This window comes from Muntiacus reevesi, chromosome 3, assembly GCF_963930625.1.
Source record: "Muntiacus reevesi chromosome 3, mMunRee1.1, whole genome shotgun sequence".
In the NCBI taxonomy this organism is placed as follows: domain Eukaryota; kingdom Metazoa; phylum Chordata; class Mammalia; order Artiodactyla; family Cervidae; genus Muntiacus; species Muntiacus reevesi.
In genome coordinates, this window is record NC_089251.1 from 266,360,193 (window position 1) to 266,382,656 (window position 22,464).

The following is a 22,464-nucleotide window of genomic DNA, read 5'->3' on the forward strand; positions in this document are numbered from 1 at the left end:
CGCAAGCTTCCCTAACCGGGAAACCTTGACAAGCCACTCATCCAACTACACCCACAGGGAGGAACCTCCACAATAAAGAGGAACCACCAACTTCCAGCATATAGAAAGGCCAACCTAACAGAGCAACTTAAACAAGATGAAAAGCCAGAGAAATATTCAGCAGGTAAAGGAACATGATAAAAGCCCACCAAACCAAACAAAAGAGGAGGATCTAGGGAGTCTACCTGAAAAAGAATTCAGAATAATGATAGTAAAAATGATCCAAAATTTTGAAAACAAAATGGAGTAACAGTTAAACAGTCTGGAGACAAGGATTGAGAAGATGTAAGAAACTTTAACAAGGACCTAGAAGAAATAAAAAAGAGTCAATCAGTAATGTATAATACAATAACTGAGATCAAAAGCAATCTGTAGGAAACCAACAGTGGAGCTGAGGCAGAAGATAGGATAAGTGAGGTGGAAGATAGAATGGTGGAAATAAATGAAACAGAGAGTAAGAAAGAAAGAAGAATTAAAAGAAATGAGGACAACCTCAGAGACCTCTGAGACAATGCTAAATGCCCCAACATTTGAATCATAAGAATACCAGAAGAAGAAGACAAAAAGAAATGCCATGAGAAAATACTTGAGCAGAGAATAGTTGAAAACTTCCCTAAAATGGTGAAGGGAATAGCCACCCAAGTCCAACAAGCCCAGAGAGTCCCAAATAGGATAAACCCAAGGCAAAACACCCCAAAGCTCATATTAATCAAATTAACCTAGGTCAAACAAAAACAACAAATATTAAAAGCAGCAAGGGAAAGACAGCAAATAACACACAAGGGGATTCCCCATAAGGATAACAGCTGATCTTATAATAGAAACTCTTCAAGCCACAAGGGAATGGCAGGACATACTTAAAGTGATGAAAGAGAAAAACCTAAAACCCAGATTACTATACCCAGCACGGATCACATTCAAATATGAAGGAGAAATCAAAAGCTTTACAGACAAGAAAAAGCTCAGAGAATTCAGCACCACCAAGCTAGCTCTTCAACAAATGCTAAAGGATCTTCTCCAGACAGGAAACACAGAAAAGGTGTATAAACTCAAACTCAAAACAACAAAGTAAATGGAAGCAGGATCCTACTTATCAATAATTACCTTAAATGTAAATGGGCTGAATGCCCCAAGCAAAAGACAAAGACTGGCTGAACAGATACAAAAACAAGACCCCTATATGTGCTATCTACAAGAGACCCACCTCAAACCTAGGGACACATACAGACTGAAAGTGAAGGGCTAGAAAAAGATATTTCTTGCAAATAGAGACCAAAAGAAAGCAGGAGTAGCAATACTCATGTTACATAAAAGAGACTATGAAATAAACACTGTGAAAAGAGACAAAGAAGGACACTACATAATGATCAAAGGATCAATCCAAGAAGAAGTTATAGCAATTATAAACATATATGTACCCAACAAAGAGTACCACAATATGTAAGGCAAATGCTAACAAGTATGAAAGGGTAAATTGACAGTAACACAATAATAGTGAGAGACTTTAATACCCACTCACACCTATGGATAGATCAATTAAACAGAAAATTAACAAGGAAACACAAACTTTAAATGATACAATGGAACAGTTAGACCTAATTGATATCTATAGGACATTTCACGATAAAACAATGAATTTCACCTTTTTCTCAAATTCACATGAAACCTTCTCCAGGATAGAACATCCTGGGCCATAAATCTAGCCTTGGTAAATTAAAAAAAATTGAAATCATCTCAAGCACTCTTTCTGATCACAATGCAGTAAGACTAGATATCAACTTCAGGGGAAAAAAAAAAAAAAACTATTGAAAATACAAACATATGGAGGTTGAACAACACACTTCTGAATAACCAACAAGTCACTAAAGAAATAAAAAAAGAAATCAAAATATGCATAGAAATGAATGAAAATGAAAACACTACAACCCAAAACCTATAGGATTTAGTAAAAGCAGTGCTAAGGGGAGGGTTTGTAACAATACAAGCTTACTTCAAGAAACAGGAGAAAGTCAAATAAATAACCTAACTCTACACCTAAAGCAACTAGAAAAAGAAGAAATGAAGCATCCCAGGCTTAGTAGAAGGAAATAAATCATAAAAATTAAGGCAGAAATAAATGAAAAAGAAACAAAGGAGACCATAACCAAAGTCAACAAAGCTAAAAGCTGGTTCTTTAAGAAGATAAATAAGATAGACAAACCATTAGCCAGACTCATCAAGAAAAAAAGGGAGAAGAATCAAAGAAACAAAATTAGAAATGAAAATGGAGAAATCACAACAGACAACACAGAAATACAAAGGATCATAAGAGACTACTATCAGCAACTATATGCCTATAAAATGGACAACTTGGAAGAAATGAACAAATTCTTAGAAAAGTATAACTTTCCAAAACTGAACTAGGAAGAAATAGAAGATCTTAACAGACCCATCACAAGCACAGATATCAAAACTGTAATCAGAAATCTTCAAACAAAGAAAATTCCAGGACCAGATGGCTTCACAGCTGAATTCTACCAAAAATGTAGAGAAAAGCTAACACCCATCCTACTCAAACTCTTCCAGAAAATTGCAGAGGAAAGTAAACTTTCAAACTCATTCTAAGAGGCTACAATAACCCTAATACTAAAACCAGACAAAGATGCCACAAAAAAAAGGAAACTATAGGCCAATATCACTTATGAACATAGATGCAAAAACCCTTAACAAAATTCTAGCAAACAGAATCCAACAGCATATTAAAAAGATCATACATCATGACTAAGTGGCCTAGGGATGCAAGGGTTCTTCAATATTCACAAATCAAAATCACAATGTGATACACCACATTAACAAATTGAAAGATAAAAACTGTGTGATTATTTCAATAAAATGCAGAGAAAGCCTCTGACAGAATTCAACATCCATTTATGATAAAAACCCTCCAGAAAGAAGGCATAGAAGGAACATACCTCAACATAAAAAAAGCCATATATGATAAATCCACAGCAAATATTATCCTCAATGGTGAAAAATTGAAAGCATTTCCCCTAAAGTCAGGAATAAGACAAGGGTGCCCACTCTCACTACTACTATTTAACATAGTTTTTGAAATTTTAGCCACAGCAATCAGAGAAGAAAAAGAAATAAAAGGAATCCAGATTGGAAAAAAAGAAGTAAAACTCTCACTGTTTGCAGATCCTCTACATAGAAAACCCTAAAGACTCTACCAGAAAACTACTAGCGCTAATCAATGAATACAGTAAAGTTGCAGGATATAAAATTAGCACACAGAATTTTCTTGCATTCCTATACACCAGCAATGAGAAAACAGAAAGAGAAATTAAGGAAACAATTCCATTCACCATTGCAACAAAAAGAATAAAATACTTAGGAATAAATCTACCTAAAGAAACAAAAAAACTGTATATAGAAAACTATAAAACACTGGTGAAAGAAATCAAAGAGGACACAAATAGATGGAGAAATATACTGTGTTCATGGATCAGAAGAATCAATAAAATGAAAATCAGTATACTACCCAAAGCAATATATAGATTCAATGCAAATCCTCTCAAGCTACCAATGGTATTTTTCACAGAATTAGAACAAATAATTCCACAATTTGTATGGAAATACAAAAGACCTCAAATAGCCAAAGCAATCTTGAGAAAGAAGAATGGAACTGGAAGAATCAACCTGCCTGACTTCAGGCTCTACTACAAAGCCACAGTCATCAAAAGAGTATGGTACTGGCACAAAAACAGAAATATAGACCAGTGGAGCAAAATAGAAGGCCCAGAGATAAATCCATGCACCTATGGGCATCTTATCTTTGACAAAGGAAGCATGAATATACAATGGAGAAAAGGCAATCTCTTTAGCAAGTGGTGCTGGGAAAACTGGTCAACCACTTGGAAACGAATGAAACTAGAACACTTTCTAACACCACACACAAAAATAAACTCCAAAATGGATTAAAGATCTAAATGTAAGACCAGAAACTATAAAACTCCTAGAAGAAAACATAAGCAAAACACTGTCTGACATAAATCATAGCAGGATCCTTTATGACCCATCTCCCACAGTGATGGAAATAAAAGCAAAAATAAACAAATGGGACCTAATGAAACTTAAAAGTTTTGCACAACAAAGGAAACTACAGTCAAGGTGAAAAGACAGCCTTCAGAATGGGAGAAAATAATAGCAAAGGAAACAACTGAGAAAGAGTTAATCTCAAAAATATACAGGCGACCTCTGCAGCTCAATTCCAGAAAAATAAGCGACCCAGTCAAAAAAAAATGGGTCAAAGAACTAAACAGACATTTCTCCAAATAAGACATACAGATGGCTAGCAAATTCATGAAAAGATGCTCAATTTTACTCATTATCAGAGAAATGCAAATCAAAACCACAGTGAGGCTAATTAATTTACAATATTGTAGTGGATTTTGCCATACATTGACATGAATCAGCCATGGATTTTTATTAGCCTCCAACTAATAAAAATAAATGGAAAAAAAAAAAAAAAACCCACAATGAGGTACTGTCTCACACCGGTCAGAATGGCTGCTATGAAGAAGTCTACTAACAATAAATGCTGGAGAGGGTGCAGAGAACAAGGAATCCTCTTATACTGTTGGTGAGAATGCAAACTAGTACAGCCACTATGGCAAATAGTGTGGAGATTCCTTAAAAAACTGGAAACAGAACTGCCATACAACCCAGCAGTCCCACTGCTGGGCATACACACTGAGGAAACCAGAATTGAAAGACACTTGTGTACCCCAGTGTTCATTGCAACACTGTTGACAATAGCCAGGACATGGAAGCAACCTAGATGTCCATCAGCAGATGAATGGATAAGAAAGCTGCTGTGGTACATATACACAATGGAATATTATTCAGCTATTAAAAAGAATGCATTTGAATCAGTTTTAATGAGGTAGATGAAACTGGAGCCTATTATACAGAGTGAAGTAAGCCAGAAAGAAAAGCACCAATACAGTATATTAATGCATATATATGGAATTTAGAAAGATGGCAATGATGAGCCTATATGCGAGACAGCAAAAGACACACAGATGTAAAGAACAGATTGTTGGACTCTGTGGGAGAAGGTGAGGGTGGGATGATTTGAGAGAATAACATTGAAACACGTATATTATCATATGTGAAATAGATCACCAGTCCAGGTTCAATGCATGAGACAGGGTGCTCAGGGCTGGTGCACTGGGATGACCCTGAGAGATGGGATGGGGAGCGAGGTGGGAGGGAGGGTGAGGATGGGGAACACATGTAAATTCATGACTGATCCATGTGAATGTATGGCAAAAATGACCACAATATTGTAAAGTAATTAGCCTCCAATTAAAACAAATAAGAAAATTTAAAAACATAAAAATAAAGTCCCTATATCCAAATACAGCCACAACATGAGGTCCTGGGGATTAAAAATTCAACATATAAATGGGGGTGACACAATTCAGCCCCAAATACCCACCTGACCTCTCCCCTCTTCTGCTTCCTGTGTCCACTCCCTGTCCTTAGTCCAAGCTCCAAATGATGAAGTATGGGAGATTTTTCTCTACATTTATTCCTTCTGATTTTTAATCTAATCATTGGCTTCAAATTGCATCTTTTGGCCATGAACTTGGTGTACATTTTGGAAAAGGGGATCTTGGTCCTGTCCTGAGTGTGCAGTTTGGGAAGGGTGTATCACAAAGGACTGGAAGAATAACTGTGTCTATACAGGATGGAGTAGGTCATGGTGGAGGTGCTGGAGGGGGTCTCGGCTGCAACTTCTTTCCCTGCTTCTGTGCTTATTAGAAGACCAACAACCAGAGGCAGACTTGAGATGATCAAAGACAACAGCAAACTCAGGCCCTGTTGCTGTATTATACAGGTCCCTACAGTGCAGTGGGCATGTCTAATGCCACATTTGGGGACCTGCAGGGAAAACAGCATAGGGAGCAGACTGATGACTTTGCCTAGATCAAGACAAAAGGAGAGATGACTGCCAAGTGCAACCATATCTGAATGGTGTCCATAGCATGCCACCTACCATCCCCATCCTCCCCTGATGTCACAATGCTGGTCCAGCAGCCATGGGCTATGAGAAGCATGCCAGACAGACTACAAGTCTTCTGAGACCCTAGAGACAACAGGCTCCTCCCCCTGAGGTCTTCATAGGACTCTATCCAAGTCTTGAAACGTGTTGCTGGCCTTTCAAGTGTACCCCTTCCAGATGCATAGAATGACTTCTTGACTACTGAGAAAGAAAAAAAAAAAAAAAGCTCATTTATTTCCTGAGACAGCCAGCATAGTCACGGTGTTCTGGCCCTCTCGGCTGAAATCACACTGGATAAGCCTAAATTGAGGAGAGATTGAGCAGATTCTAGGAGAAAAGCAATGCAGAGACTTTGGAAAGGGGCTCGGGGGGAGCCATAACCTTGCCCTACACTTCCTCTCTCCTGCCCCATGCTCTTTGAGGCTGGCCTGGAAAATTCACTGTTTCCCAAAGTGAAACCACAGAAATGTGTGGGAAGGGGTGGTGAGAAAGCCTCTAGGGAGCTCTGGGTCTTTATTTTTCAATGCAGAAAGAGTTTAGCTAGAAGCAAAGCAATAGATAAGAAGGGATTTATTAGACTAAAATGCTTGTGAAGCTTACAAGCTGGCAGGCAAGAGGATGCTGCCCTGAGGACTTGGTGGGCTACGGTTTTATAATCAAAGGAAAAGTGGGGAGGGGGAAAAGACCACCTTCTTCCTCATTTTTGAGTAAATAGCAAGCCTCCACCTTCATCATCAGCTCTTCCTCCATGTCAGATGGGGGAAATTTCTTGTCCCTACATGGTCAAATAGGGAATGTTATGGCACTATTAAAATTAACAGAAGGGTGGTAAAATGCACTAAAATTGTTAAATCATCTCACGTTTCAGCATAATGTCACTTCCCTATATTTTTGCTCTTACTGTGTGCAAAGAAGCATGTCCTGGGGATCATTAACTTACTGAGCTCACTGGGCAGCATGTCGGTCTCATTCCATCATTGTTTATTGTTTTGGGGTATGTCTTTTTCTTCCGTTGCATGGTTTTCTTGCTAAGCAAGCTTGCTTGGTTTTTCTGTTAAGCAAACCTGCTTTCCTGAGTGATCATGAATATACATGGGTTTCATAATTTTTTTCTTTATTCGTGATCCCTTAGTGGAATTAGCTATTTAATCACCTGTTTTCTATCTTTACTCTGTCCCTATTCAAAGGGCTCATGGCCAAATGAACCACTGCTGGGAATTCCACTCAGGGAAAGGTCCTGATGATGGTCAGAGTTTTCCACAGGTAAGTGTCAGGGGTCCCTTGGGTGCCAGCTATTCTGACTGTTGTAGTCCACGTTGAAATTTCCTTTATAGTATTCTCATCATCCAGGCATGTAAGCATTTGTTGCAATACAGGCAGTGCGTTCTACTGAGGGACAGTTTTACTAGAAAGATCTCTACTCATTTGAGCTCATAACTGTCACGTGTTATTTGTGTGCATGTACAACATGTGTGAGTGTGTGTGTGAGTGTGTGTGTGTGTGAATGTGCAGTTGATAGATATCAAAATGGGAAATGAGCATATCCAGTTCCATTTCTAGGAATTTCTTCTTCAGAAATACACATGTACAACATGTGTGAGTGAGTGTGTGTGTGTGTGTGTGTGTGTGTGTGTGTGTGTGTGTGTGTGAATGTGCAGTTGATAGATATCAAAATGGGAAATGAGCATATCCAGTTCCATTTCTAGGAATTTCTTCTTCAGAAATACCTGTACAATTCTGTAAAACAATGTGTTTTAAGGTGTTCATGGAGGAATTATAATAATGCCCTCCCTGGCACTGGGGACTGTTAAAATCATCCCATCCAGTCTCCTATTTGATGGAGGAATTTCCACAGCATACTTGTCAAAGAGATTATTCCAATTATAAGTCCTTGAGCTTTCAGGAAGGGAGGGGAGCACCTCTTTTCTCACTTTCTGTCTTCCCTTCCTTGCTTGTTTCTTCACTGTGACCCTCTTGACACAGGCCATAGAGATCCATGGAGAAGGGAACAGGAGCCTTGGTGGAATTCCTGGGCATCTATCTGGACCTTCTCCTTAGTGACTACCTGGAAGAAACCCATCATAGCCCCACTGTGCCTGGCTCTGGAGGCCTGGGAGATGACTCCAATCACAGGACACCAGCAGCAAGGCAGTCACAGGCCAGGCAAAGGTGCACAGTGACAGAAGCTCCATAGCTGCCTGCCCAGGGCAGGTAACTGCAATGCTACCTAGTCTGAGAAGAAGCCAAGCCAACACATCCTCAGAGGGTGTCAACATTGCCCAGAAGGCTTCTTTCATCACAGATGGGGAACTCCAGGCTTTGACACTGGTGATGGTAGAGCACAGAGCACTGATGACTTTGGTGAGTGATGATTTTGGTGGTGGTCGTGAGCACCAATGACTTTGGTGAGTGGTGACTTTGGAAGGGACCACTGCAAGCCTATTGCAATAACAGTGAAGTTCAGTTGTGGGATCCTGTCTCAGCCTTGCAGAGTACACACTAAAGAGTAAAGGTAAGAAAGCCAGACCATCTCTGTGCCCAGCACTGCAGCCCAGGGGAAGGGAAAGAAGAGAAAAGAAGGGCAGAGGTTCTGTAGGAAAAGTGCCCTTGCTGTATGATTATGCAATAAATTGAGAACACAGTGAGAAAAACATATATATCATCTACTCACAAAAATTTGCTGATTAATAACCATCCCCTACTTATCAGACAGTTTATTTGATCTAAGTGAGTACCCCTTCCTTTCTGGGCATCTGCGAGCAGCATGTTCCAGCAGAAGGAACTATATTATTCTGTATGAATTTGAGTGAAACACAAGAGTGAGCATCCTTTCCCTCAAACTGCTTCCTGTCAGGGAGAAAAGGAAGGCAACCAAGAAAATAATCCAGTCCCATGAGGGGATGACCAGTGTCAGGAATGAGGCAGGCAAAATACTTTGTAAGCATTAAGGAGGGAATCTTAACCCACAGGAGTAGCTCACCACTTCCTAGGGGCACTTACAGTCAGTCAGAACCCAAAGGGTCAATAGTAGTGAACTTGGCCAGGAACAAGGGATGGACCAAGAGGCTGATCCTGAACAAACATTCACATTCCAAGTACACAGCAGAGGAAACAGGCTGCAGTCACTAATCCAGTAGAAAGAGTGTGGCGTGCTTATGAAGCCAGAACAGAGAATCAGGAAGGGAGAGAGAAGATGGATCAAGGAAAGTGGGCAGAGGACTGAACATGGCATGTTAGGAATCCTGGCACTTTACTAAGAAAAGTGAAAGCCTTGGTAAGTTTTAAGCTTGAAAACAAGGTTAGTGGAACACCAGCCTGCCAAATGTGAATTTCTGAACCCAGGAAGAACAATACCTGCTATCCAGCAGCCATTGAGCTGCTACCACAAGCTACCTCCTTTCCCTATGGTGAACAAGGAATATGAATATGAATATGAATACTTAAATTGCAGGATGCTGGCCCAAGATAGCTGAGATACATATGAAAGGAATGACTTTAGTAAGCCCAGACTCTTGCATCTTCCCATACAGAGAAAAGTGTTAAATTCATTAACTTGAGATATCTGGTTTTCCTTAATTAACAACAATCTTTTGGTGTTCAGATTACCTGCCCCTTGCTGCAAACTTCTATATAAACTTACTCCTCCCCGCTCACCTGCTTCCCCAGAGGTTACCCAGTTCTTTCAAGGTTACTTGAAATGTTGTCTGCCAGGTTTGAAGTTCTAAAAATTCCCACAAAATAAAATGGAACTGTCCACTTCTAGGTTGTGACTATTTTAAGTGGACTTACAAATGAAGGGATACTCATTGGGGAAGGAAAGGTTTGGGGTCATGTTTGTCATGGCAACCTGAGCACAGGTTGGAAAAGAATTTCCATACACAGAGTACTATAGCAAGGAGTGAGTTTATTAAGAACAAAGAACAGAGATAATGTGGGTGTTGTGAACACAGTGGGTCAACCACCTGATAGACCAGAGAAAGTCAACAGGACACTGTTGGAACAGTGGACTGACTCAGGAGAGAGCCAATACTTTTCATGGGTTTGTAGACAATTTTTATAGTCTGAAAACAAAGAAAATTGTTGCTGGAAGGGTGGCATTAGGTGATTGGTTAGCACACTATAGGGTAAGTACTGGGGTGGGCATTTTTGCCCAATTTGGGGCCAGTAGGCTGCATGGTAAAGATTAGGGAGACTTTTGGCAATGGTTACAGTGAAGCTCAGTCAGTTTCAGAGATGACCTTGGTTCTGGGCTCCATCTCTATGGCCTTGATGCAAGGCCTTGCATCTGTGGCCTTGGAATAGGACTCTTCAGTATTCTCTGATTTTCATACCAGCTCCACCTTCCCACGGGGCGGGCGGGGGTGGGGTGGGAGATTTTTGTCCTTATCTAACCTTGAAGGGAAATGTCATGGCCTCAGTACATAATGGTTTCTTCTTATCTGCAAGGCTAATTTTATTATGAAAGCATAATGAGCTAAAGGTTACATTCAAACACCAGAAATTCCTACCTTTTCCCACCTTTCTTTATCTGCCTCCAGAACACTTATCCGTCAAAATATGTGGTTTCCTGTCTGTCTGGAGTTTCCTGCCTTTCTTTGCCCATGGACCCCTGCTTTTCACACAATGTGAGGTTTTCTACTATCTGATCTTTGCTCATATCTGGTTACCTGCCTGCTTTAACACCTCTACAAAGATGAGGTCACTAACTATTGCAGTCACTGACTTTTAACACACCCTGAAAGGTGTTCAGGGTGGAGTTAGGAATGAAGTACTCTGTGCTCTGGGAAAAACTGTCAGAACAAATCTTCTGTACCCAAATACTGTGTACCCAAATACTGTGTACCCAAATACACAGTGAGGCAGGCAAACCAAAATATTAGAATTTGGAGCAGAGATACATTGATTACAAGGTCAAGCAAGGAGAATGATGGCTGATGCCCCAAAACCTGAACTCTTCAATGGCTTTCAGGCAGAGTTTTCAAAGGCAACATCTGAGGTGAAGGCTGCAGGGGTGTGACTTTCCTCTGATTGATTGGTATTGTTCCACAAATCATGTGCTCAGTCTGAAGTTACCATTCTCTTTACTGGGTGGGGCTTTAGTTACTGCTCAAAGATATGTTGTTATGTAAAATACTTGAGGAAGAACTAGGACCCACTATTGTTTCTTGACCACTTTCCCTTTACTTCTGCCTTCCCTCACTTACCTAATTAGTAACTGTTGGATCTGTCCTTTGGAATTCAGGAAGGTCTAGGAGTCTGAAGCATTTTTCCTATAAACAAAAAGCAGGGGACAGAGAAGGGTTTTTGTGCACTGAGGGCCCCATAGTGTCCAGCTCAGTTTTTATCAGAAGAGATGAGGGGGATAGGGACATAACAATTTTTTTTCCTCAAAGTTTATCATAAAATGTACTCAGGAGCAGGAGACACCCATGGGACAGAATATGAACACCTTTCTTATCAACTTTTTTGCTATTGTCCCCTTTTTATAATAAGAACACTGTGGCTCCTGCCTAACTCCCACCACACAGACTTAGTGCCCCTGACAGGGTTTTTAACCTGGTCTCTGGCCCAAATTCAGTTTAACTGTGTAGAATTTATTATCCCAAAATGTCCCTTTGGTATGTTAATTGTTTTAAGCTGGTTATTTTCTTAAAAAAAAAAAAAAAGCAGACATGGGGAAAACCCTGAAAACTAATTATCCTTTTGTAAGAAAGTTTACATTTGCAAGGGAAAGCTCCAAAGATGGGGAGTCTCCTTTGCCATACCTAGAAGAGGAGGAAGACAACCAGATCTCTAGAAAGTCCTAACAGCAGAGAAAGAAGTGACTTATATCTGCATCACAATCACCCTTATTTACCGTGTTTTCCTGTTCACCTTCCAGAACTGAGTCTTCCCACCCTCCACATCATCTTGTCTTTAGCTGAAGCTGGTATATAAGGTGAGGGTTTTGGCCACTTTGGTGAATTGCTCAGTTTTCCTGGGTCTCTCCCATGTATGTTCTGTGCAAAGTGACTTCAGTCGTGTCCAACTTTTTGCAACCCATGGAACATAGCTTGCCAGGCTCGTCTGTCCATAGGATTCTCTAGGCAAGAATACTGGAGTATGTTTCTGTGCCCTCCTCCAGGGGATCTTCCCAACCCAGGGATCTAACCCAAGTCATTTATGTATCCTGCACTGACAGGTGGGTTCTTTACCATATGGGTAGCCCATGTATTCATGTTGTTAAATGTCATTTGATTTCCTCCTTTTCATCTGTCTCGTGTCAACTTAATTCTTAGACCAGCCAGAAATTTTCCTCTAGATGTAGAGAGGAAAATTTCTTCCTCCCTGACAGCTGTCTACCAGGGCTTTCTTTAGAGTTGTCAGATAAAATACAACTCAACCAACTAAATTTAAATTTAAAATAAACAACTTTTTCTAAATGTTTAAGCATGATAGTTTTCCATTACTACTGCAATAAATTACTACAGAATTAGTGGCTTACAGGAAATGACATTTATTATCTTACAGTTTTGGAAGCTAGAAGATTGCAATGGGTCTCCTCAGGGTGTCAGCAAGGCCATGTTCTTGTCTGTAGACCCTGGGGGAGAATCCAGCTATATGCTTTTTCCAAATTCTAGGGGCTGCCAGCATTCCTTGACCTGTGACTACTTATCCATCTTCAAAGCACAACCAATTGAGTTTTGCATCATTCTGATACTGACTATTCTGCCTCCTTCTTCCCCATTTGATATTCCTTGTGATTTCACTGGTCTCATTCAGATAACCCAGATAATGTTCTTAATTTAGGTTTATTAGCAATCTTAATTCCCTTTTGAACACATTCACAGTTTTCTGGGGATTAGGACATCTCCTTGGTGGCTTTATTCTGACAATCACTATAAATATCACCTAAGCATTGCATAAGGCATCAGTTCAGTTCAGTTCAGTTCAGTCGCTCAGCTGTGTCCGACTCTTTGTGACCCCATGAACTGCAGCACACCAGGCCTCCCTGTCCATCACCAACTCCTGGAGTTTACTCAGATTCATGTCCATCGAGTCAGTGATACCATCTAGCCATCTCATCCTCTGCCATCCCCTTCTCCTCCTGCCCCCAATCCTTCCCAGCATTAGGGTCTTTTCCAGTGAGTCAACTCTTCTCATGAGGTGGCCAAAATACTGGAGTTTCAGCTTCAACATCAGTCCTTCCAATGAACACCCAGGACTGATCTCCTTTAGGATGGACTGGTTGGATCTCCTTGCAGTCCAAGGGACTCTCAAGAGTCTTCTCCAACACCACAGTTCAAAAGCATCAATTCATAAGTCACAATTATACACAAATGTGTCCACTTTACTCTAAACTTCAAATTTAGCTAGGCCTTCTGTATTTTATCTGTCGTATCTGATAACCTTCAGTCTGGGGTTCTGCTTCTGCCAGTCTTCTTCCAGGGATTGATATTGAGGACTCAACCTCTGTGCGCTGGTACTGAATCAAGTCTCAAAGACAGAGGCTTGGGTGAAACAGAAAATAATTACTAAACTACTTTTTTCAGGGAAAGGAAAAAGCATGTGTCCTTCAAAACTGTGTGTCCCAACCCAGTTATATTTTATGAATAATTTTATAGCAGTGGTTTAAGGGCAGGTTTTCTGATAAGAATTCGAGTATGTGAAGGGCCTGTACTCTTTGAATCTGGCCTCAGGTGGTCTTTTATGGAATGAAGAATGCAAACGTCTTCCATTTGTTAGAGGTATTAGTTCTGTAAAGGCTTCCCTGGTGTCTCTGATGGTGAAGAATCTGTCTGCAATGCAGGAGACCTGGGTCTGATCCCTGGACTGGGAAGTTCCCCTGGAGAAAGGAAAGGCTACTCATTTACCCATTCCGATATTCTTGCTTGGAGGATTCCATGGACAGAGGAGCCTGGTGGACTAAAGTCCATGGGGTCACAGAGTTGGAAATGACTCAGCAACTAACACTTTCTTTCTTTCTTAGTTTTGCAAAGAGTTCGAAGATATTGTTATGCGTATCCCTTAAGGGTGATCCAGGACCCTGATTCTTGACTGCTCTGTTGTTTCTTGGCTACTCCTCCTTCATCTCTGTATCCCTTCTCTTCCCTGATTAGTAACCCTTTACTAGAGGCTGCCATGCCCAGGAGCCCCACAGGATCCTGCTTGATTTCAGCATCACATATCATGTGTCAGGCTTCATCCCACATCAGGGCTTTGTGCCAACATCCTCCCTGGAAATTCCCATGTTTCCTGGGTCTGGTTGGATTTAACAGCTTGGACTACCAGCACCTCCTAGTGATGTCATCCACACAACCCAGCTCCTATGTTCTTTGCAGGACTCCTAAACTGCCAGCACCTCCCTGGGGTGTCATGTGTATAGCCTAGCTCCTGTTTGCCTTGCAAGTCTCCTATCCAATCCTAGCATCTTTCACAGGGAGGCCAGGAAGCAGATGATGCAAGCACTCCACATTTCTCAGACAAGAGATGTGCTCAGGACTGAGTTCAGGTCAAGCTAGCATAAACAGAGCTGTACCAGGAAAAGTGGGTGGTCACGGCACATAGCACACATCAAACCAAAAGTTTTCAGGGTCAGAAGGGTGGCATGACTTCACTGGGGCTAAGTGACTCCATGGATAAGACCCATGGGGAAGAAGACACTGAGAGAAGACCCATATTGGAGGATGGGTGGGAAGGATGTGTGAGGAGGAGGAGAGTTAATGAGATGGAGATAGGGAGGTAAAGGAGAGGAGATGAAGAAGGCTAACTAAATAACTTAAAAAAGAGGAATTTAGGCTGGCATAAAGGCAGAAGGCAGATCCACAGTCTGAGCTGTAACAGGTGAGGCAGAAGCAACATCCTGCAACCCAAGTCCCTCCCCACTAACATGGAAACCTCATGAGGCCTTTCAGGGGAAGACTCCCTGTAGTGTCCTTCTGGGGCAAGATCACTCACTGCAAGTGCCTTCACTGTTATCTTATCTTCTTCTTTCACCTGCATAAATCTCCAGGGGTCCTGAACCTCCCTGCAGGGCTGCCCAGCATGTTAGCTGGAATTGCACAGCCTCTCATTTGCTGTTGTTTTTGTTCAGTCACCAACTCGTGTCTGACTCTTTGCGATTCCATAGGTTGGAGCATACCAACCTTCACCTTCCCTTCACCTTCCCTTCACCATGTCCCAGAGTTTTCTCAAATTCATGTCCATTTTGTCAATGATACTATCTAGCCATCTCATCCTCTCCCACCCCCTTCTCCTTTTGCCTTCAATCTTTCCCAGCAACAGTGTTTTTTCCAATGAGTTGGCTCTTCGCATCAGGTGGCCAAAGTATTGGGGTTTCATCTTCAGTATCAGTCCTTTCAATGAATATCCAGGGGTGATTCCCCTTCAGATTGACTAGTTTGATCTCCTTGCTGCCCAAGGGACTCTTAAAAGTCTTCTCCAGCACCACAATTCAAAAAGCATCAATTCATCAACATTCAGGGTTCTTTGTGGCCCAACTCTCACATCCATATATGACCACTGGAAAAACCAGAGCTTTGACTATATAGACCTTTGCAGACAAAGGTCTCTGCTTTTTAATACACTGAATGGTTTATCATAGGTTTCCTTCCAAGGAATAAATATCGTTTAATTTAACGACTGCAGCTACCATCCACAGTGATTTTGAAGCTCGAGAGAATAAAACCTATCAATCACTGTTTCTACTTTTTTCTCTTGCATTTTCCATAGAGTGATGGGATCAGATGCCATGATCTTAGTTTTTTTAATGTTGAATTTTAAGCCAGCTTTTTCACTCTACTCTTTCATGTTCATCAAGAGGCTCTTTAGTTCCTCTTCATTTTCTGTCATTAGTGGTATAATCTGCATACCTGATGCTGTTGATATTTCTCCTGGCTATATTGTTTTAAACTTGTGATTCATCCAACCCAGCATGTTTTATGATGTACTCTACATATAAGTTAAACAAGCAGGGTGACAATCTACAGCTTTGTTGTATTTCTTTCCCAATTTTGAACCAGTCCATTGTTCCATGTCTGGTTTTAACTGTTGCTCCTTGACTGGTATACAGGTTTCTCAGGAGACAAGTAAACTGGTCTGGTACTCCCATCTTTTTAAGAATTTTCCAGTTTTTATTTGTTTGTTTGTTTTGTTTTTAATGAGTTCAATTGTACAGTAGCTTGAACAATCTTTGGCTTGGCCCTTCTTTGGAATTGGAATGAAAACTGACTTTTTTTCAGTCCTCTGGCCACTGCTGAGTTCCAAATTTACTAACATATTGAGGTCAGCACTTTAGCTATATCATGCTTTATGATTTTAAATAACACAGCTGGACTTCCATTACCTTCATTAGTTTGGCCTCAGTAATGCTTTGACTTGTGTGCAGAGTGCAACTGAGAGATGCTGGGCTGGAGGAGGCAAAAGCTGGAATCAAGATTGCCAGGAGAAATATCAGTAACCTCAGATATGCAGATGACCCCACTCTTATGGCAGAAAGTGAAGAGGAACTGAAGAGCCTCTTGATGAAGGTGAAAGAAGAAAGTGAAAAAGTTGGCTTAAAACTCAACATTCAGAAAACTAGGATCATGGCATCCAGTCCCATCACTTCATGGCAGATAGATGGAGAAACATTAGAAACAGTGGCAGACTTTATTTTTCTGGCCTCCGAAATCACTGCAGATAGTGATTGCAGTCATGAAATTAAAAGACACCTACTCCTTGGAAGGAAATTTATGACCAACCTAGACAGCATATTAAAGAGCAGAGACATTACTTTCCCAACCAAGGTTCATCTAGTCAAGGCTATGGTTTTTCCATTGGTCATGTATGAATGTGAGAGTTGGACTGTGAAGAAAGCTGAGCACCGAAGAACTGATGCTTTTGAACTGTGATGTTGGAGAAGACTCTTGAGAGTCCCTTGGACTGCAAGGAGATCCAACCAGTCCATCCTAAAGGAGATCAGTCCTGGGTGTTCATTGAAAGGACTGATGCTGAAGCTGAAACTACAATATTTTGGCCACCTGATGCAAAGAACTGACTCATTGGAAAAGACCCTGATGCTGGGAAAGATTGAGGGTAGGAGAAGAAGGGGACGACAGAGGATAAGATGGTTGGATGACATCATCGACTCGATGGACATGGGTTTGGGTAGACTCTGGGAGTTGGTGATGGACAGGGAATCCTGGCGTGCTGCTATTCATGGGGTCACAAAGAGTCAGACACGACTGAGCAACTGAACTGAACTGAACTGAATGCTTCCTAAGGCCCATGTGACTTCACATTCCAGGATGTCTGGCTCTAGGTGACTGACCACACCACCATGGTTATATGGGTCATTAAGTTCTTTTTTTGTATAGTTCTGTTTACTCCTGCCATCTCTTCTTAATCTCTTGTGCTTCTATTAGGTCCTTATCATTTCTGTCCTCTATTATGCCCATCCTTGAATGAAATTTTCCCTTGATATCTCCAATTTTCTTGATGAGATCTCTAGTGTTTTCCAGTCTATCATTTTCCTCTATTTCTTTGCATTGTTCATTTAGGAAGGCCTTCTTATCTCTTCTTGCTATTCTCTGGTACTTTGCATTCAAGTGGGTATAATTTTCCCTTTCCCCTTTGCCTTTTGCTTTTCTTCTTTCCTCAGCTATTTGCAAGGCCCCCTTAGGTAATCACTTTGCCTTTTGTATCTCTTTTTCTTTGGGATGACTTTGGTCACTGCCTCCCATATAGTGTTAGAAACTTCTGTCGATAGTTCTTCAGGCAGTCTGTCTACCAGATCTAATCCCTTGTATATATTCAACACCCCCACTGTATAATCATAAGGATTTTGATTTGGGTCTTATCTGAATGGCCTAGTGGTTTTCCCTACTTTCTTTAATCTAAGCCTGAATTTTGTAGTAAGAAGCTGATGATCTGAGCCACAGTCAGCTCCAGGTCTTGTTTTTGCTGACTATACAAAGCGTCTCCATCCTTGACTGCAGATAATATATTCAATCTGATTTCAGTACTGACCATTTGGTGATGGCCACATGTGTTGCTGGAAAAGGGAGGCTTGCTATAACAGCTGTGTTCTCTTGATACAATTCTCTTAGATTTTTCTCTGTTTCATTTTGTGCTTCCAAGATCAAACTTGCCTGTTATTACAGGTATCTCAGCCTCTCATTACCAGGGCACATTTTTCCCAAAAATATTCTCAATTTTCTAAACATGGTGAGGAGAGATCAAGAAGCACAGACACAGTTTCTTCAAACATCTTCATTCCAGGGAGAGGTGACCATAGAGATGGGAGCCAAAGAGTGGGACACCACTATATGTCCCTATCCATCTCCCATGAAGAGGGTCATGCCTGACATTCCTATTGATCCATTTCTTATTTCTTCCTAGACTGTTGTCTTTTGTTCTAGATTAGCTTGTGACCTCAACTGAGAAAAGACATGCCTTTATTTTCATTTATCATCCCTTTGGTTTCAGATTCTAGCTGAATCTTACCCTGCTCCAATCACACATGACATGCTGGTACTTTGGAGATCTAATTTCTGGGCAGTCCACATTTTGAGAGATGAGGTGTTTTTTTGAGAATGAATTCTAGATTGACTTTGACAAACCAGAATGAATATATCCTGGAAATCTCAACTCTTTAGAAGTCTTTTCTATTCTCCTCTTTCAAGACAAAGAAGCAAATCACACACACACACACACACATACACACCCCCAAGAGCAAGCTCTTTTCTTTTCTCTCTCTCTCTTTTTTTTTTTTTTTCATTTATTTTTGTTAGTTGGAGGCTAATTGCTTTACAATATTGTAGTGGTTTTTGCCATGCATTGACATGAATCAGCCATGGATTTACATGTGTTCCCCATCCCGATCCCCCTTCCCGCCTCCCTCCCCATTCCATCCCATCCCTCTGGATCTTCCCAGTGCACCAGCCCTGAGCACTTGTCTCTTGCATCCAACCTGGGTTGGTAGTCTGTTTCAGCCTTGATAGTACACTTGTTTCAATGCTATTCTCTCAGAACATCCCACCCTCGCCTTCTCCCACAGAGTCCAAAAGTCTGTTCTGTACATCTGTGTCTCTTTTTCTGTTTTGCATATTGGGTTATTGTTACTATCTTTGTAACTTCCGTATATATGCGTAAGTATACTGTATAGGTCTTTATCTTTCTGGCTCACTTCACTCTGTATAATAGGCTCCAGTTTCATCCATCTCATTAGAACTGATTCAAATGAATTCTTTGTAATGACTGAGTAATATTTCATGGTGTCTATGTACCATAACTTCCTTATCCATTCGTCTGCTGATGGGCATCTAGGTTGATTCCATGTCCTGGCAATTATAAACAGTGCTGCGATGAACAATGGGGTTCATGTGTCTCTTTCAGATTTAGTTTCCTCGGTGTGTATGCCGAGGAGTGGTATTGATGGGTCATACGGCAGTTCTATTTCCAGTTATTTAGGGAATACAAGACAGTATGGTACTGGCACAAAGACAGAAATATAGATCAATGGAACAGAATAGAAAGCCCAGAGATAAATCCACATACCTATGGACACCTTATCTTTGACAAAGGAGGCAAGGATATACAATGGAAAAAAGACAACCTCTTTAACAAGTGGTGCTGGGAAAACTAGTCAACCACTTGTAAAAGAATGAAACTAGAACACTTTCTAACACCATACACAAAAATAAACTCAAAATGGATTAAAGATCTAAATGTAAGACCAGAAATTATAAAACTCCTAGAGGAGAACATAGGTAAAACACTCTCCAACATAAATCACAGCAGGATCCTCTATGACCCACCACCCAGAATAAGGGAAATAAAAGCAAAAATAAACAAATGGGACCTAATGAAACTTAAAAGCTTTTGCACAACAAAGGAAACTATAGGCAAGGTGAAAAGACAGCCCTCAGAATGGGAGAAAATAATAGCAAATGAAGAAACAGACAAAGGATTAATCTCAAAAATATACAAGCAACTCCTGAAACTCAATTCCAGAAAAATAAATGACCCAATCAAAAAATGGGCCAAAGAACTGAACAGACATTTCTCCAAAGAAGACATACAGATGGCTAACAAACACATGAAAAGATGCTAAACATCACTCATTATCAGAGAAATGCAAATCAAAACCACAACGAGGTACCATTACACACCAGCCAAGATGACTGCTTTCCAAGTCTACAAGTAATAAATGCTGGAGAGGGTGTGGAGAAAAGGGAACCCTCTTACACTGTTGGTGGGATTGCAAACTAGTAGAGCCACTATGGAGAACAGTGTGGAGATTCCTTAAAAAACTGGAAATAGAACTGCCATATGACCCAGCAATCCCACTCCTGGACATACACACCAAGGAAACTAGATCTGAAAGAGACACGTGCACCCCAATGTTCAAGTTCTTTTCAAGTAAGACTGCAAAAGTAGCTCTAAGGAACTTTTTTTTTTTTTTTTTAATTTTTTTTTTTTACTTGGAGGCTAATTACTTCACAACATTTCAGTGGGTTTTGTCATACATTGATATGAATCAGCCATAGAGTTACATGTATTCTCCATCCCGATCCCCCTTCCCACCTCCCTCTCCACCCGACTCCTCTGGGTCCTCCCAGTGCACCAGGCCCGAGCACTTGTCTCAGGCATCCCACCTGGGCTGTTGATCTGTTTCACCATAGATAATATACATGCTGTTCTTTCGAAACATCCCACCCTCACCTTCTCCCACAGAGTCCAAAAGTCTGTTCTGTACTTCCGTGTCTCTTTTTCTGTTTTGCATGAAGGGTTATCGTTACCATCTTTCTAAATTCCATATATATGTGTTAGTATGCTGTAATGTTCTTTATCTTTCTGGCTTACTTCACTCTGTATAATGGGCTCCAGTTTCATCCATCTCATTAGAACTGATTCAAATGAATTCTTTTTAATGGCTGAGTAATATTCCATGGTGTATATGTACCACAGCTTCCTTATCCATTCATCTTCTGATGGGCATCTAGGTTGCTTCCGTGTCCTGGTTATTATAAACAGTGCTGCAATGAACATTGGGGTGCACGTGTCTCTTTCAGATCTGGTTTCCTCAGTGTGTATGCCCAGAAGTGGGATTGCTGGGTCATATGGCAGTTCTATTTCCAGTTTTTTAAGAAATCTCCACACTGTCTTCCATAGTGGCTGTGCTAGTTTGCATTCCCACCAACAGTGTAAGAGGGTTCCCTTTTCTCCACACCCTCTCCAGCATTTATTGCTTGTAGACTTTTGGAGAGCAGCCATCCTGACTGGTGTGTAATGGTACCTCATTGTGGTTTTGATTTGCATTTCTCTGATAATGAGTGATGTTGAGCATCTTTTCATGTGTTTGTTAGCCATCTGTATGTCTTCTTTGGAGAAATGTCTGTTTAGTTCTTTGGCCCATTTTTTGATTGGGTCATTTATTTTTCTGGAATTGAGTTTCAGGAGTTGCTTGTATATTTTTGAGATTAATCCTTTGTCTGTTTCTTCATTTGCTATTACTTTCTCCCAATCTGAGGGCTGTCTTTTCACCTTACTTATAGTTTCCTTTGTAGTGCAAAAGTTTTTAAGTTTCATTAGGTCCCATTTGTTTAGTTTTGCTTTTATTTCCAATATTCTGGGAGGTGAGTCATAGAGGATCTGGCTGACATTTATGTTGAAGAGTGTTTTGCCTATGTTCTCCTCTAGGAGTTTTATAGTTTCTGGTCTTACATTTATATCTTTAATCCATTTTGAGTTTATTTTTGTGTATGGTGTTAGAAAGTGTTCTAGTTTCATTCTTTTACAAGTGGTTGACCAGTTTTCCCAGCACCACTTGTTAAAGAGGTTGTCTTTTTTCCATTGTATATCCTTGCCTCCTTTGTCAAAGATAAGGTGTCCATAGGTTCGTGGATTTATCTCTGGGCTTTCTATTCTGTTCCATTGATCTATATTTCTGTCTTTGTGCCAGTACCATACTGTCTTGATGACTGTGGCTGTGTAGTAGAGTCTGAAGTCAGGCAGGTTGATTCCTCCAGTTCCATTCTTCTTTTTCAAGCTACTTTGGCTATTCGAGATTTTTTGTATTTCCCTACAAATTGTTAAATCATTTGTTCTAGTTCTGTGAAAAATACCGTTGGTAGCTTGATAGAGATTGCATTGAATCTATAGATTGCTTTGGGTAGGATAGCAATTTTGACAATATTGATTCTTCCAATCCATGAACATGGTATGTTTCTCCATCTGTTTGTGTCCTCTTTGATTTCTTTCATCAGTGTTTTATAGTTTTCTATGTATAGGTCTTTTGTTTCTTTAGGTAGATGTACTCCTAGGTATTTTATTCTTTTGTTACAATGGTGAATGGTATTGTTTCCTTAATTTCTCTTTCTGTTTTTTCATTGTTAGTATATAGGAATGCAAGG